The sequence below is a fragment of the Vicia villosa genome, unplaced genomic scaffold (assembly GCF_029867415.1).
Source record: "Vicia villosa cultivar HV-30 ecotype Madison, WI unplaced genomic scaffold, Vvil1.0 ctg.000418F_1_1, whole genome shotgun sequence".
NCBI classification, from domain to species: Eukaryota; Viridiplantae; Streptophyta; class Magnoliopsida; order Fabales; family Fabaceae; genus Vicia; species Vicia villosa.
The window spans coordinates 57,909-77,412 of record NW_026705196.1 but is presented as its reverse complement, the minus strand read 5'-3'; positions in this window follow the sequence as shown (position 1 = coordinate 77,412).

The window sequence follows — 19,504 nt, the reverse complement described above, 5'->3', positions numbered from 1 at the left end:
GTGCTTTCTTCAATTACTTTATTTTATTTTGAAGGTTATTGTTGTCTTTTTGAAAATAATAACACTTCTTTCTCTTATATTTCTTTTATCTTTTTTTTATATCAAACTTCAAATCTACTATATTTCTCATCTACTTCTCTCTTCTCTCACTCTTTCTCATCTCTTTCTCTCTTTTCAATTTCTTCTGACAACCAAACACACCCAAAAAGTACTATGAGACACTCGTTATCATGACCCATTATTTAATTAAATTTATTTTAGAATTATATTATCTTTAAGTTTATTGTTTCTCTTTGCTAAAAACCAAATCAAATTGAAAGTAAATTTGAAATTCAAATGGACTAGAGTTTTTAATTAATTAAATACCATAAGTTGATTTTATATCCGTGTTTATTCAAAGATTTAATCAAGTTAAATCGAGAGTCAACATGAGACTCTAGTTTATTTTCTTTTATTAATAACATAGAAACTTATGACTATTTTATAATTATTTTAGGTATAGTTTGAATAATATCTTTTGAAGTTTGTATTGGTCAAAAAGTACATGTGTGTTGTTCCTAAAGGGCAGAAATACTCTGAAGCCTTAAGAGGTATATATTATGTTGTATGGTGGTTAGGACTTGCTCACAGCGGCGAGAAGCCCTGTACGAAGGTGTTTTACAGTAGTTTAGAGGTCTTGCTCACATGAGGTAAGATACTTTGTTATTTGAGTGGTGTGCTTATGTATAAGCGTATGTGAGATATGATATGTTTGACTTAAGATATTTTCTTCCTCTCACAGGGGAGATGTAACACCCTTCTAAACCCCGCGACAATTAAATAAATAATCAGAGTAAAAACATAAACACAAGGGTGCCACAATTATTTAAAAACAAATAAACCAACTAAGGTCAAAGTCATGCTTCATTAGGAAACGATTTACCAAAACATAATCATCTTTATCACAGCGGAATAAGAAACATCGTCAAATACAACCAATGGAAATATAGTCCAACACCAAATAAAATAGAGTAAGCTCATAAAACTATAAAACTATCGTTCCCCAGTGTTACAAGATCAGAGCATGACCGACACGACCCAACATAAACGGATAAACTCTACGAGTCATCCTCACGGAGCATTAATGCCGCTACTCCTCAATCTGAAAATGACAACATGTAAGGGTGAGTCTCATTCTCAATTAGTAAATATTATGCAATTCATAAGCAACAAGCATCATAATATACCGTTCACCCAATTATACACATTCAGATTCACATTTATTATTCATCAATTCACACAATAATAGATTACAACACATAACACAGAAATCCATACAATCATGTTATGACAAAATGCATATGACACAACTGACACTATGCATGTGATACCAATAAACCGTGGAATCAATCCACCTAACCGATCTACGCCTCATCGAGATACGGCCAACCGACAGAATTTCCACACAATGGGAAATATGTCCACCATCGATCCAAACATCACCGGGATCCATCACTGAATGCATATGAATGAATGAAACACACATAACATACTTAAAAACATCACCGAATCACGATGAACAACTCATCTCAACACCACATCACCGAATAAGTATGTACATGTTTTCAACATCATTCAAATAGTCATGCATTCATCACAATCATAATAATAACCACAACCAATTCATCATCACATCGAATGCATTGTCACACCTATATCATATGCACACAATGTTCAATTCTCATCAAGTAATTAAATAAAGTTTTAAAGAAATAAAGCCGGCCACTGCCCATATGTATCATTCATCATGTAAAACATTTAATTACTTGCACAACGCCCAAAACGACACTAAGAAAAGATTCACGGATCAAAAGATACACCATTTTAAAGTTTTAGAAAAATTCCCGCACAGCAAGGTTCGCTCAGCGACGCGAGGCAGAAGCGAATTCCTTCAGACCTCCGCTCAGCGGGCCTCTAGCGACGTTAGACAGAATCTAACCAGGTCGGGTCCTCCGCTCAGCAGACCCCCCCCCCCCCCCCCCCGCTTAGCAGACCTGCAATTTTACCAATTCTCAGATCTGCGACAGACCTGCGATTTCACACCCTTTTCACCCAAAAATGATTCCAGACATCATATACAGGCATACAAACATCATACCTTCAATCATACACCACAAAACATCATTTAAACTCATTATTAACCAAATATTTCACACAATTTTCATCAATTCAATCCAAATTATAACACCCTAACCTAACAATCCCAATGTCTAATTGAACCAAACCATACATCAATCTACCTATCCCTTAAGACCACATAAGAGATACTAAAAGGAAGAGTCCCCCCTTACCTCGATTCACGGTTGGATTCTATTTCTCTTCGCGTTCTCTCTACGTATTCCTCCATGTTCTTCGTGCCCTAGCTCTCTCCCTCTGCCTCCTCTCAAAACTTTGATCGTACAGAATGAATCCCTCTTTCCTCTTTTCTCTTTTTACCCCTAGGACCCCTAATATGGTCTTCCCATATTGCCCTCACTTACTCTTCACAAATGACCATTCTTACCCTTAATATCTCTAACACTGATATTATTTTATTTTACTAATTAAAATAATTCCACTTATTATTCTAATTATTCTAAAATACGCCAAAATTCATCGATACACATAAGCCTCACGCAAACCACCACGACATCAGATGAATCACCAAGACATCACATAAGTCATCATAATCTCAAACATCACAGATCATCAAAAATCATAATAAGGACTCAACATATCATCACATTTTCAATACTTCACAATGACTCATAGATTCACACTAAAATAATTAAATAAATAATTAGTCTAGAATTTGGGGTGTTACAGGAGAGATGTTTATAAAGGCTTCTTGGGCCTAGGATTTGGATAATCCTTAGGGGCGGCAACCGCTCCCGTGATGAGGGGAAGTTGTTGACCACCTAGTGGTGGACTCCTTCTTCTTTAACTAAAAGATTTAAACACATCATCAGTTTCAAGGGAGAGTCATGGGCAACACCATTTCTAGGTAAGGGTGCCCTTGTTTAGGACACACAAATATAATATTACATAGTCCCTTAAGCATGAGAGCTTTGTTAAATGCAAAGTATTTTAAAGGCGTCGTTTATTTGTGAGGTACGCCCCTCGCCCTTCGGCGAATCCCTTAACTGATAGAGACTATTTATTTAAGGGGTGAGTTCCTTAGCTTGGGGCAGACCTCTCAACTGAAGGTGACTATTTATTTAAGGACGAAGACTGGGTTATTGTGGAGGCTTGTCCGTCATCAAAGAGGGTGACAACGCCTGTATCCTTCGATCCTCCTTCCTCATACTTTTACCTCTCTTTCATAAGGATATGAGGGTTCTTTTCCCCTTCCCCATTTTTCATGGAGGTCTTAGGGGTCTTCAATGTTGTTTCTTCCCAACTATTCATTTATGTACCCGACTAATAATTTTCCATTCATTTTGTAGGTATTTGAGCATGTATGGAACATTGAGTAATAAAACTTGAAGGGTGCAATTTTGGATCAATAAGAGAATAAGCAGTTGAAGAAATAAGAAGATGTAGACTGGTGTGGTTCTTCGGGCGAGCCTGCTGCTTATGGTGTGAGTTGTCGGGCGAATCTCTCCTTCTTCGGGCGAGCGTGGAAAATAAGTAGTCTTGCTTCTGCCTTGGCTCGCCTCTATGTCGTTAGGCGAAAGAATAAGGAGTCATCGGGCGAAGCTTCCTTTTGCCGGGCGAAAAAAGATATTTTGCCAGCTTATTGACGTGGCACATGCTGTGTGGCCAGAATAAAGCCGCTCGCCGGGCGAAAAAATATATTTTGCCAACTTATTGACGTGGCATAGGCTGTGTGGCCAGAATAAGGCCATTCGCCGGGCGGAACAATTGGATCGCCGGGCGAACGCGTAGAGACAAAATTTTGTATATATTTCTATTTCATTTCATTTGTTAGTGTTATGTTTTTTGGGGTGATTTTTGTTCTCCCAACTTCATCAACCTCATTTTTCTCTAGGAATAGCTTAGATAATAACTCTAGGTCTTGCATTCGATGATTCGGAGGTGGAGCTCATTAACCAGCGCTAATAAACCGGGAGATCTGTGGTTTTATCTCTCTCTATCTCTATGTATTTCTCTTAGTTGGGTGTTGTATATGTATTTACTTTGAACTCATGTATATTTTTCGCCCATGGCGTTATATAAAATCTGCTTTACAAATATTTATTGATGATTGTCTTAGATTTTTGCTTTATGCTCGAGGTTTGAGTTGTTATAGACACATACTGCTCGAATCCTTATCTAGGATGATTATCTGTTAATTTCATAATTCTAGAGATAGATTTAGAGCTAAAAATCTTTATGGGTGTCGAAGCTTAATGCTTCCGTGTTGATTGTGTCGGTTGAGAGATCATCGATATGGATGTCTGTTGTGTTGTTAAGGTGGTTGAGAGATCGTCGCCGAGAGGATATAGTAATTCTATCTACTTTGGGTTAGAAATGACTTAGGGTGTGAGCGATACTGGATGATACTGATGAGTATTGTAGGTTAAGTGTAACTGGTCGATAAGTTTAAGTTTATGATAAGTAGATTATGTACATGCTTGATAAGTCTTTTCTTTATGAAGAATGAATTCTCTTGTGTTAATATTTACTTTTTTGTTTTTATGCTTTAACCATTTAATCCAAACTCATAACTATTAGAAACTTCATGTAAAGTGCTGCAGTCCTAGCAATGTCTGGTGATTGATGAAGAAACACAAGAATGTGTTGTGTATAGAAAGAAATAATGGATATAATGATTGAAAAAATAAAATATATGATGCATGAGCTTTGTAAATAAATTCCCAACATGTGATATTCCTTTGCACCAAATCCTTGTCCACATAGTGTTTATAGCGCACCACTTAAACCAACCTAAGACATACAAGAAGACATACATACAGTACAAGAATTGTCATGATCAAAATTTAAGGAAAAAAATAAAAACTAATAAAATAAAAATTGTAAATTACCATAACAGCCATGCCGATGACACTAAACCAAGAATTAGCGAGAGCAGAACTGACTAACTGAAACTCACCGAGGTGGCCAACAAGCATGACTAAAACCAAAGTGATCAAGTAATAGAACAAGTTTGTAAGAATCATTGGCAGTGAAAACATGATTTTATTTTTGGCTTCCTCCACGTCCAAGATTTTGTTCCACCATCTATGTGTGTTGGGGTTTCCATTATCTTCTTGAGTTGCAAGTAACAGAGGTGTTTCTGAAATAGTTAATATTTTTAACCATTAGATTGAAAAGAATTAATGGTCAAGATGTGGAGTAAGTTATAACAACTTACTCTTTGAGTAAGAATATCTCTCCTCGCACACACACACACACACACACACACACACACACACACACACACACACACACACACACACACACACACACACACACACACACACACACACACACACACACACACACATATATATATATATATAATGCCAAGGTTATAAAATTTTAAAAAAATTGTGCAGAGCTTATTCCAACATTAGGACAACGTTTTCGAGTGTGTCGGGGCTGAGTCATATACCACATAATCTTACTGTTTTGTCAGTCACATCCATTTTGGTTCTAATATGTGTTTTGTTGGGGCATTCCTTTTTCTTCCTTCGCATATTTTTGTTGAGGCAAATTATGTTCTCTTAATATGTAGGTCAATATTCATCTTGCTACCACAGGAAAGCTATTGTTGTACACACTAAAAATGTTTATGACTTTATAAACTTCAAAACCATACAAGGAAGTGTCGCGGCAACATATGAACATGTCGTAATGACATGAGATCAAGGCATACAGAAGGCTTGAAACTTTCCGCAATCGCACCAACCTCTATGTAGTTCGAATTGATAGTCTCCCTTGGCCTCCTCTCATTGTGGTCCATTTTCTCCTCCACACTGAAAATGTATATATGATGGTAAAAGCATATAACAATATGTGTTTAAGCTTTGATAGTTTCCTCCTTCATTACTTTCATGCAGCTTTCACTGGACAATTATCCCTCTTGTAACACCGAACTCCATTTTCGCCTCTAATTGCAAATAGTGATCCCAACCTAAAATAGGTTACTCTCACCAATGCAGTTATTGCTAGGTTTCTAATGCCTTTGAAGACAAAGTTCATTAATTCCATAAGGTTTATTGTCATGTGGCCCTATCCTCGACCCTCATCAAATGCCCTAGTCCACTTCTTCACTAGAATATTATCGAGCCACCTTAATGAATTTATATTTGACAATCTAATTTCCTCGCAATAATGTCTAAATGATGGTTGATTTAAAGCATACCCCGTATTCCCAACTTTTTTTTGAAGGTTCTTGTCTTTGATTTCCCGCGTGAAGTTTTGTGCAATATGTCTAATGTAGTAGACACGGGTAGAAGGATGATTTTGTCATTCGTTATCAGGATTATTGTAATTAATATCAATAGATGCATGTCTATTTGAAATCAAATAGAAGTTGGGTTGTGGAGCAACGTGTGTTCTGAGATTCTTGAAAAAGAAACTCCAACCACCAGCAGTCTCACCTTCAACCAGAGCGAAAGCGGTGAAAAAGATATTATTGTTGTGATCTTATGCCACTATCATAAGTAATGTGTCATTGTATTTCCCGTACAACCATGTTCCATCAATTTGAATAATAGGTTTGTAGAACGCAAAACCTTTGATGCATGGTGTCATACCCTAATTTTTGCCCCGCATTTTTATGTATCCACTTGTATTACATTTGGAAAAAATCAAAAAAAAAAAATAGTTATGCTCATTTTCCACATTACTGTTCAATTTTATGGTTTATAATTTTTTTTTCATTTTTACTAACTTTATGGTTTACAATTTTAATTTTGAAGTTCAATTTTAATTTTGAAATTAGAGTTAATAAATCATTTGTTTTTTTTTATATTCTTGTTATATTTTTTTGTATGTTTTAGTTGTTTTTGTAGGTGTGGTGCAAGTTAATATAAGAAGGGCTTAAGTTGATTCAATTTGCCAAGGCCCATTACCAATTTCATTTTGAGTCCAAATTATCTCTTTACGATTTTTGTCAGCAAGGACCAAATTCCATCCATTTTTCATTCATCATCAAAAACCAATTTCATTACATCTGCCGTAACTCTGCCCAATTTTTGTTTCAAGTGAAGGATTAAAAAACACTTAGAAAGGGGGGGTTTGAATAAGTGTGACTTTAAAAACTCTTAAGACAAAAATAATGAATACGATATTTTTATCCTGGTTCGTTGTTAACGAAACTACTCCAGTCCACTAATCAATCTTGATTACAATGGTTTTCCATTTAGATACCCTCTAAGTCTTCTAGAGTATTCTGATCACACATTGATCACTCTAGGAAATACACCACTTAGAAACTTCTAAGTCTTCTAGAGTCTACTGATCACAACTTGATCACTCTAGGAACCTTTTACAAATCAATGTTAAATAAATGTTTACAAGAGTATTCAACTGCTTCTTAAAAAGCCATAATCACAACTGTGATATTTCTCTTAAGTTCTAAGCTTAAATCTCACTAAGATATTACAAATGTAGTGAGGTTGAAGATGAAGTTTGAGAGCTTTTGAATTTGACAGCGTTTTTGTATTTTGCGCAAGAGTTGTGTGTTCAGCTTCTCATCAAAACTTCTATTTATAGGCGTTATGAGAAGATGACCGTTGGGAGCATTTAATGCGTTGCGTGATCCGTACAGCTTTACATTTAATGTTTCACTCTTTTGTCAACTACCTCGAGCCTTGATTTTCCTGCTTTAACTGACTTTGCCTTTAATAGCTTCTAACGTTCCTTTTGTCAGTCAGCGTAGCCTGTCATCTTGTACTTGCTTCTGATATGATGTTTGTAGATACAAAGTTTGAATATCAGAGTCATTCAGCTTGGTGCAGAGCATCTTCTTGTCTTCTGACTTTGAAGTGCTTCTTAGCGTGATACCATAAGAACTTCAGTGCTTCTGCTTCTGAACTCAAGTTCTTCTGATGCTTCATAGACCATGTTCTGATTCTGCTTGACCATCTTCTGATGTCTTGCGAGAGCATGTTCTGATGTTGCATACTTGAACCTTCTGAGTCCGTGCTTCTTGCGCTGAATTGTGCATACTCTTTATATATTTCCTGAAATGGAAAATGCATAGAATTAGAGTACCATATTGTCTTATACAAAATTCATATATAATGTTATCATCAAAACTAAGAATATTGACCAGAATAATTCTTGTTCTAACATCAAGTTCTTATGGTGCATTCTTAAAGCTATGTGCAAGTTATAAATATGGAGATGTTATGTTCATCTGAGGCTCATTTCATCTGGTACTTGGTATTGAGCTTGCTTGGTTGGTAAATCCAAAGGATGAGAAATCTACATTGACTTCTTAACGTTAATTGTTGGCTTCTTGTTGGTTAGACTATTCTTTTACCTTAGCTTTTACTTTATGCTTTAGGATAGTTTCTTCATCTCCTCCCATCTTCTTAAATTTCAAAATCTTCTCCCTTTTTCAAAACCTTCTTATGTTTTCAAACTATCTTAAACTCTTTTGATAAAACTTTCGTTAAAATCTTTTGATCTTTGTGGCTTTATCTTAAACATCTTACTCTAAATATTAGGCACGAGTAATCTTCATAGTCTAGATGTAATATCCTATCCCCTTGATATTGATTGATATAGTTGATTCTTCTCCACTTGAAAGAGTTAGTGGCATACTCGTTGATCTCTATCGAGTTGGAGCCCTTCTTTCACTTGTGACGCAAAGAATCCACTTGTTCTCATGTTCAAGTATGGTTAGCTGAGTTTTCTCCTCTGAGGCGACAAAATGTATATCCGATCTTAAACAAAACTCTTATTTTCCTTTTAAGCGGAACTACATTTGCTCTGACTTCTCCATTGCACTGATGAAGTATGTAAGCACAAGATGTAATTTCTTGCCAATCATAATTTTAAAATCAAGCTCTTTCTTTTGCATATAATCCTCTTTTTACACAAATTTTCAAAAAGGTTTCTGTGGAGTACCCCAGATATGAGGGGTGCTAACACATTCCCCTTTTATAACCAACCCCCGTACCTAAGATCTCTGTTTTTTGTCGTTTTTTATTTAAAAAATTCATTTGGGTTTATTTCTCTCTTTTCCCATTTCCTTTGGAAACAATAAAGCGCGGTGGCGACTTTCACTAAAATAATGAGTCAATTCAACCAATGGCTTTGATCTCAATTTTCCCCGCTACACATGGTTGAAACGCCCAAAAGAGTCGATGGAATATTCTATTTCCACTAACACAAGTTTTGTTCGGCGTAAGTCTCTATAATTGCAACAGTTCCTGGAGCATATATCTTAAGTGCCACCAAATATTTTGAAAGTTCTTTATATGAATCCTCTCCATTTCCATATACTCGTTCGAAAACCTTTGTTCTTGAAATCAATGCTTTCTCGTATGAGGGAGTATAATTGTAACGTGTAACGATATGAGAGATTATTATACTTACCTTCACTGATGGGTCCTTACTAACAAGAGGCAAAATGTTTTGACATATTATTTCTGAGCTTAGTTTACGATGATCTTGTGCAAGATTAGTGGTGATGCAAATGTGAGATGGATTCAGAGAACTTATCTCCCATGAATCACTTATCTTCCTGTAATACGCTTCCAACTGAAGCATGCAAAGCTCGTTAAAACAAAGAATGACATTAATCTGATCAAGTTTTCCAACAATTTTATTTTATCTAAACAAACCTAAAAATCATTTTACTTTCAATAGCATGCAAATAGCTTTGTTAAGATAAAACAATCCTTGTGGATATGAACATAGATTTTTATTATTTTGATATGTTTAGTACACTTGCTAGTTTTTCATTAGTTGGAAAGTCAATGTAATTTATTTTGTATTCATATTGTAGTATATTATCCATTATATGTATATATTTTATCGGGTTAATTGTGATAGTATAGATACATTTGATAAAATATGCTAATATTGTCATACTGTTATGTTAAAAATGTCAAAACTTAGTTCAAAAAGCAAAAACATAGAGAGATTAATCAAGATATTTTCGTTGGAGATTTCTTGAATAGTCCCATATTCGGGCCATCAATGAGTCCTTAGTCCAGGAGTCAACAACCTCGACGGAAGAGATCGTGGCAAGAGTGTAATATTATATCGAAGGAGAAAAAATAATGTTGAAAAAAGAACATGAGATGCAAGAGAGCGAGGTGGTGGAAAATCTGAAGTATTCGACCAACGAAGGAGTCATAATGCAATACCAGTTCGAGAAAAAGGTTGAGCTCAAGCCAACCAGAAGACCATTAGAAAACTTCATCCCACTGAACGCAAAGATAAAGATCCTCCAAGACGTCTACCACACCAAGTTAATTCACGAACCCCTTTCCCCCAAGGGAGATGTGATGGAGAATGAACTAGAGAGGTGGTGTAAGTATCACATGATATGTGATCACCACATAAATGATTGTCACCGCCTGAAGCGAGAAAATGAAAAGTTAATTCAAGAGAGTCGCCTACAAAGATACGTACGGGGTAGCTCCTAGATTCCTAGCGAAATAACACCTTAGAGATGTTTCTATTCATAAATCTGGTGTGAAATGAAATGAGGAGAAACCTTCTTAATATAGAAAAAATTGGCTGAAAAAGTGAAGTGATCCATGGGCCAAATTAATTGATTTAATCCATTAACACATATTTTAATCGACTAAAAGGATTTCTAAAATGAAAAACTTAATCTAGAAAAGGGTTTTAAAAACGCTAAAACAACTATATGATTTAATCGAATGATAGCTTTTCTAACTGATTAAAGGTCTTTCATCTTGATTTAATCGATCAGATCAAGTCCTTATTCGATTAGGAAGTAAATTAACTTTCCTAATTGATTAAAAACAATTCTTAATTAATTTCATACATGCCTTGATTGGTTTAAGAAGTTTTAATAAAAACAAAGAAGGTTCGAAAATATTTTATGTATGTGTGTGATTGTCTTAGTGCTTTAATACTTACTCTTAACCATTTCAATTTAAACTGATCACTTTAAGACTCTAAGTGCAGGATCATGTGTGCTTTCACACTTTCTCTTTTTTAGGCTTCAAGATTCTCTACTTGATTCAACAATTGATTATCACTTCAACTAGATCTTTAAATCTTTAAATCTTGATTAGATATCTTCATCAGTAGCTTACTAAATAGTTCATATAAACTTCCCTTTTTGACTATTTTCTGAAAGAAATCTTAACATCAAAAAGTCATTTGACTTATGGAGTTGTCATCTTTAAGAAGCTACTTGACAGTTTTTCATTAGTTATCATAAACAAAACCAATTGACGGTTATACTGCAAGCACATAGATCCATATTCTCTCCTTTTTTTTATGATGACAACTCATCTCTTAAGGGGTGGAGAACAAATAAAAAGATAGATAAAAATTTGTAGTGGTTAAACTTCCCCCCATCAAAAAAAAAATATACTCTACTCCCTCTGAGAGTATATTTCTCCCTTTTTATCATTATCAAAAGACACAAAAATAAATAGCACAAGCACGTAGATCACATAATTTTGAAGCAACCAACTTGCAATTAATTTGTAGTAAATAAGAAAAGATTAATCCAAAAGATAATTATACATAAATTGAATAGTTACAAAAGGGAAGACTTATAAGCAAGCAAGCAAAGGGAAAAACAAGCAAAAACTAATGAGTGTCATCATAATCATCGAAAAAGCTCAAGAAGCAAAGGCATTTAGGAGTCAGCAAACTTGCGATATAGGTAATCAACTTTGACATCTATCTAGTTTAAGGTTCTGGCGTGAGTTTCCTGGTTTATGATGATTGTGTTGAGCAGAGCTTCAGTAGGTGGTGTTTGAGGAATCTCATAGTTAAAATTCTCTAGATAAAAAACTCGCAGATAAACAAAAATAGGCTTAACACACTTAAAACTGGATCCCCAGTGAAGTCGTCCACCTCTAGTCACAAGTTGAGTCTTATTCCTCTCTCTAGATTTATTGTGCTTTGGTTGTTTTTGCCATAATTTGAAAAATGGGGAGATTGTTAGATCCATGGTTTTAGAATTGGAAACATTTTTGTTAAAACATGGTTCACAACAATATGTTGGGAGAGATGTTCTAACATGTTGGTTAGATTCAATAAAGATAGATGTTCTGACAGATGTTGTAACATGTTGTACTAGAACATCAGTACAAGCTGTTTTAATTCTTAACAAATTTGATTTTGTGATATTCCTTTTGGATATAAATCTCACTTATTTTGGCAGTTCAAGAAGATTTAAGATGGAACAAGTGATTTGATCTTCAACTCTACATAAGATTCTAAAATAGGATATTGAGACAATTTAGGAAACGTAATGTTCTGTTCCAAAATTTAAGGAGAATTTTCTGCATAATTGGTGCATCTCTCATCTTGTGGATCAAGGAATATTTAGGTGAAGATTTTGAACCCATGGACTGCTGAGTAGTATTTAAAGGGATACCTAAACCTAATGTAATTAAGTCTTTCACCATTGTAAAATTCGGAGAAGCTTAGAGTCTTAGGTTTTGAGAGTCTCTTGTGTTTTTGTAAGTTTCCCATGTATATTTTGATATAGTGAGGTAGATTGATTGTTACTTGATAGTTTATCAAGTTATTATTCTCATTCTTGAAGCTTTTAAGCATAGAGTTGGGTATTATTCTCGATAAATGCTTTTAAGCAAATCTGAGTTGTTATGTATTAGAAGTGTAATCTTTTGTGTTGGGATATAGTCACTAGGACTGTAATTAGTTTTTGTCATTCGGATTATCACTGGTTTTTGTCATTGGGATTGTGACTGTTTTATAACTGAGGTGATTGGTTGTAGAAAGTGATAGGGGGTCTCATATCTAGAGGGTTCTAGGTAGAAGTTGCACAAGGTATGTGTCATACCCCAAAATTTACCCTCACATATTTGCAAACGTCATTTTATTTTGAATAAGTGACGTAGCACAGTTGGTAAAGATTTAAGGTTAAAAGATACATGAGCGAGAGGTCCCGGGCTCGAATCTCACTTCTAACATTTCTCCTTTTATATTTGTTTTCTAATTTTAATTCTAACTTTATTTCCATTATTCAAAAATCATAAAAATTGCATTTTTTTTATTATTTTAATTTAATTTTCGCACTAATTAAATAGGCATTTTTAAAATGGTCAATTTTCACTTTTATGCATTTTTTAGTTAAAAAATCACCAAAAATCATAAAATATTCAAAAAATCCAAAAAAGGAAGTTTTTAATTTTATTTGTTCTATTTTTAACATTTTTCACAACTTGGGTAACAAGTAAAGATCTTTTTAAGAAAATATTAGTTAATCATTTAAAAGATCACAATCAAATTATGTTAGTTAATGAATAGATAAAAAATACACAAATAAACAAAAATAGGCTTAACACACTTAAAACTGGATTCCTAGTGAAGTCGCCATTTTTCTGTAGCGGGGAAAATCTGAGATCGAAGCCATTAATTGACTCGACTCAATATTTCAGTGAAAGTCGCCACCGCGCTTTATTATTTCCAAAGGAAAAGGGAAAAGAATGAAGAAAACCCAAAGTTTGTTTTTTAAAACAAAAAAAAAAGAGATCTTAGGTACGGGTGTTGATTATACAAGGGGAAGGTTTTAAGCACCCCTCATATCTGTGGTATTCCACAGGAACCTTTTTGAAAATCTGCGTCGTGTGTGCTAAAAAAAGGGTTTGTTTTATTTTTAAAATAAGCTCGTCAAAGCGTTAAGCTTTGTGCCTACATACCTCCTCGGTGCAATGGAGAAGTCAGAGCTAATGTAGTTCCGCTAAAAAGAGAAAACGGTTTTTAAAAGGAATAAACACTTTATCATCGTCGGAGAGAATACTCAGCCATTGATCTTGATCATGAGAACAAATGAGTTCTTTGCGTTGCAAGTGAAAGAAGGGCTCCAACTCGGATAAAATCAACAAGTATGCCACTAGCTCTCTCACGTGGAAAAGATCTTATTATATCAATCAATTTCAAAATCGTGGGGTATCGCAACTCACTACAACAATTAATCGTGTCTAAACTTTTGAAGAAAAGCCACTAAGGGCAAAAGATATTTTTAAAAGAAATATTTTAAAAGATATTACAAACATAAGAAGATTTTGGAAAAGGGAGAAGATTTTGAAAATCTAAGAAGGGGAGGAGATGAAGAGGCTATCCTAATGCGTAAAATAAAAGCTAATGAAAGAAACGGTCTAACCAAAAAGAAGACAACACTTGACATTATGAGTCAAGGTAGATTTCCCATCCTTTGGAATATCAATACTAAACCAACACATTATCACTTGGGGATTCAGATGAACTTATTATTTTAGCACCACTTTGCATTAAGCACATTAAAATTCTGACGAAAATCGGGCAGAGTAACGACTGTTTTCGGGTAAAATCCTTATCTCAATGCCTTGGAATTAACCATCAAGGACTTTCAAGGAAATACCTGCACACATAAACAGACAACAATCCAATGCCAGACAGACATAATAACGACAGAGTAACAACAAAATCATAAGGTCCAGAGGTACTAAGTCCATAAGTCCAAGTCTCCAAAATGCTCGGGATAGTAACCAATAGTCCAAAACAACCTTAGGTGTTTTTTAGATTTTTAGTTGATTATTAGTGTTTTAGCACAAAAATAAAGTATGGTCCAAGTGGACAAAAAGAAAATAGCGGAAACATAAACAATACGTCCAAATGGACAAAGAGAAAATAACGGAATATAAACGTCCAAATGGACAAATAGAAAATGGCGGAAACATAAACATGATGAAATGATAAAATAAAACGATAAAGCGAGAAATATAAAGAGCAATATAATAAAATGCGGAAATTAAAGTCAATTGTTAGATGTTAAAGATAACCATCTTGAAACTTGTCAAGTATGTTATCAAAGTTAGTAATAAAGATCGATGGTGAGTGAAGGATGTTCTCGGATTTAAATTCAATGGAACTTTATCAGAAGCTTGATAAGATCATAGCGACTACACGATAAACTTCCATAAGTCATAAATCAACCGCATGCAATTCTCTTCCATGTTTAATCTTTTTTTATTCGGGACACGAAATATTGCGCTATGTAAGCAGATCGCCAAGTGATTTATGTAGAAATCACCCTACAACGAGGCTGGTCAAAAAATTTATATTCTAATGCATGCGAGAGAAGCGGTATGTAGATCATTCTCTGAAAGCAATACCGCACGAAAAGAAAATAGGTAACGATCTAGTCTTTACCAAGAATCCATAGAATTCTCAAGGTGTTAAGACTTTCATCGATCAAAAGAAAAAGAAACAAAAGATGGAACCACATTCAAAGGCTCCTTTCATCCATAATTTCAATCACTTAATATTGCGGATTCAGATTTTCATCCTATCGACGCCCTAAGTCCATTGATATTAGAGAGAAATTAGGCCTCTAATTTCTGATTCAAAGAAAATATCAAAAGAATGGAGTAGAAGAAGAGTTAGAACCAAAAACAAGTCAAAAATTGCAAAAACAAGCATTCTGCCTCACTGGAAATCGATTTCCCTCTGTAGGAAATCGATTTCCTGCCTGCAGAATTCAAATCTTGCGCAAAAAACAGAATGGAAATCGATTTCCCTCTGTAGGAAATCGATTTCCTGCGCACAGTTTTCAAAAAACAGCATTATGAAGCATAAAACTTGATTTAGACAAACATAGAAACACCTTATGATCACATATCAATTGGAGCACGAATTTTCCTTCAATTCACCATCAAATAGGACCTATATAGCATCAAAGATGCATTGAACACAAGCAACAAAGATCTACATCTTAGAGTTTAGAATTTTACCACTTCTTGAACCAAATGTTGGAGTAGCTTCAAGAACAAGCACAAAATGAGTAGATCCTTCAAAATTGGAGATGAACAATCAAAGAAAAGAGTGAAATGTAGGAGGTTTAGTTCAAAATTAGCAAGATTCAAGGTGAATCCTACTAATTCTATGAAAATGAACTTTGGGTGAGGGTTTTGGAAAGGGTGAGAAATGAATTTGCAAGAACTTTTTTGGTTCTCCAAGCTTATGAAATGAGGGAGGCAAGGCCTCTATTTATAGAATTGGAGCAAGAGTAGTGGTAGTTTGGTCATTTTGCATTTGGTAATTAATTTGTGCTTAATTGAGGTTAAAATGGGATTAATGAAGGGAATTATTTTTGATGAGGTGGAAAATTGGTAAAATGACAAAAATGATCAAAGAAAATAGGTGCCAAAATGATGTCATGCTTCCCTCCCTATTTTTTTTGAATTTTCGCCCCAGGAAATCGATTTCCCATATAGGTAAATAGATTTCCACCTTCAAATTTTCAAAAATTTTCTTCTTGCACTGTTTTGATTTTTGCCCGATCTTTTACCTGTAAAATATAAACAAAAGAGACAAAATACATATTTTTGGATTTTGGTTAGTAATAAACAAATTAAAAACTAGAGGTGCTTGATGATTCCCCTCAGAGATAATCACAGTATCAAGAATAGAACTTCACAATAGTGCTCTTGATTGATGATTAAAATGCAATTAATGTATGATCTTAGGGTCAAAATTGGGGTATGACACACTGCTCCAAACATTGTCCCAAGGAAGGTATCTATCGAAGTCAGGATCCCCTGAAAAGGAAGACACTAGAGATAGATCAAGTCTCAAGATTCTGGATAGAAAAAGCACTAGACTCATAGCAACACGTGAAAGATCAAGAGAGCAAGGATAGCAGGATTCTTGTAATCACAACTGAAGATGCTAAGCTGATGACAGGTATGAGTCCTACAAATCTGTTGAGCTGGTTTAAATCAAGTTCGACACACCTTAGTGTACCTCACCAGAATATAGAGTGGAATGTCATAACTATGCCTTACTACATCAAAAACAAGGTGGAGGACAAATGGAACCTCATGCAAAGGTCAACTACTGATCTAGATATTGCCAACAAGCTAGATATCCAGGAGGATCTTCAGCTGACATCCCACCACAATAGCTCTAGTGTAATCACAAAGTGCAATTTTCTCTCAGAAACAGGTGTAGAGCTAACTCACATTGTTGAAATGCCTCAAAAATCTCGGCTCATTTCACTTAAAACATTACCGTGTCCACACATACATACAGAAGTGACTAACCCTGTCAGAACCCTGGTTGATGCAAGTATGCGAATGGTGCATATGATGCATATCAAAGATTATCCTAACAAGAGTGACGAGAATGCTTCTAACAAAATCAATGACATCTTCAAAAAAGCTCTTGATGCTACACAGTTTGAGAACTTGCGAAGCAAGTTGGGACTCTGCATCCTTGAAGAACCATAGTGACAAAAAAAAGGTGGAAAAGACATTGTTGGTGGCCTTGGCAACATTTGTGGCCAAACAGGGGGAGAAGTAATACATGTCACCCCAGAACAACAAGAATGGTGGTTGTGTGTGATCAACAATTCTAAATTGTTTATTTGTGTGTTGATCTGTTTATGCTTGTGCTACTCTTGTGGCTGTTTGTCTGGTTTGTCTAAGCATTGTGTGCATACTGATGATGTATGCTGTCTGTTTTGTATTAGCTTGTTTTATTGTGTTTTGGTTATCTTTTGTCCGCTGCAAGTATTTCTCTGGTATGGTGTGACAGGTTGTTTTAGCCAAAAAATTTCCAAAGGGGGAGATTGAAGGTGTTTTCATGTTGGCTGCATTAATGGTAAAACATACCTGGTTGATATTGTAGTATGCAGGTTGCATGTGTGTGAAGCTAATACAGGTTTTGTAGTGAATGTCATGATCAATGTCATGACATCCGTGTGTGACAGCAGGAGCTGTTATTGTTTATTAAATATGTTTCCTGATTTATCTCTTTTATCAGTTTAGGAAACTTTTTATTGAGTGCTGAATATTTCGTCTAGAAGATCCTGCTGACAGCACATTGTGTAACAGACAGATGGCGTGTGAATTAGGTTAACTTGGTTAAACCTAATTTGTTTCTTAAAAAGCCAAAGGCCCAAGACTGCATATAAAAGGACTGCAATCCTATTTTGGAACGCAGGCAGAAGATTTTATTTGTGAAGAACTATTGTTCTGTAACTGTCTCGTGTGATCCAAGCAATTGTCCTTGATGATTGCGTTGGAATAGTTTCTGGTTGTGTAATGTCACTCTAAGCTTTTAAGCACGAGTGTGTGTCTCTTGATTGAAGCTTTTAAGCAGATTAAGGTGTGTTCTTGAAGAGTGTCTTCTATCTGTAATTGTTATTTGTTTATGTGTAATCACTGCTGTGATTGAGGGGGAGTGGAATGGAGATATTCCATATCTAGGGAGAACCTAGGTAGAAGGGTCATTGGGTAGTGATTAAGTGATAAGTTATAAACGGGGGAGTTTAACTTTGAATTGATACTACTGATAGTGGACTTCATCCCTGGCTTGGTAGCCCCCAGAGTAGGTTGTTTGAACCGAACTGGGTAAACAATTTTGTGTGTTCTTTATAGTTTTTATGATGTTCTATTATTATTGTCTGTGCTGCTTAATTGTGGATGTCATAACACCCAGTCTGACATCGAACGTGTGTTACTAGAATTTTCAGGAAGAGAATACAGGTTGCAGCATAGTGGATGGGACGAATGTCTGGATTCACATATTCCACTGTGAGGGGAAATCTGTGACCCGCAATTGGATAAACCAGAAGAGATTTAGATGCACACACATAACTAAATTCATCAATAGGTTCAAGATACTCAACAAATTAAAGGGAGCCAGAGCATGAAAGATCATAGACAATAACAAATTCTTCCAATGAGATAGAAATTTCATGGTTACATACCTCTGACAATCACCTCATTTTCATATATGAGATTTAAGTAAAACATCCTCATCACCTTCAGGAACATCTCATGATTTATTGCATGTGAGATTCTTCTAATGAACTTGGAAGAAGACATAGAAAAGTTCAAAATTTCCATAAACACTCTCATCCACATAGTGTATATGGATGGGATGTTTTCCAAAAAAGTTTTCATGGAACCTTTCTTCTTGCTCTTGGGACAAGATTTCATCAGGTATATAGGCTAGAGCATATGAACTTGCATATGTTTAGACTCTTTTTGGTGCCATTGATGATGGTAATGATAACACAAAAGTAGCACAAGAACACAATAATACAAGAGCACAAGATTACAAAATAAAGAGAAGATTATGATAGGGATGAGAATATAGGATTCCTGATTACCTATTTATAGTATGGATATAATTGATTAATTGATGCTTTAAACAATAACTGCAATTATGCTCATAGATTCTAAATTTATAGATGAAGAAAATGTGTTACTTTTCAAGATTTAATTGATTAAAATCCTAAATTTAATTGATTAAAAAGCACAAAATTTGAATTTCTAGGGATATAATCGACTAACCATTTAGGTTAAATAGATTAAATGGTAGTTTTTAAGCTTCTTTGGTGTGCTTGGGA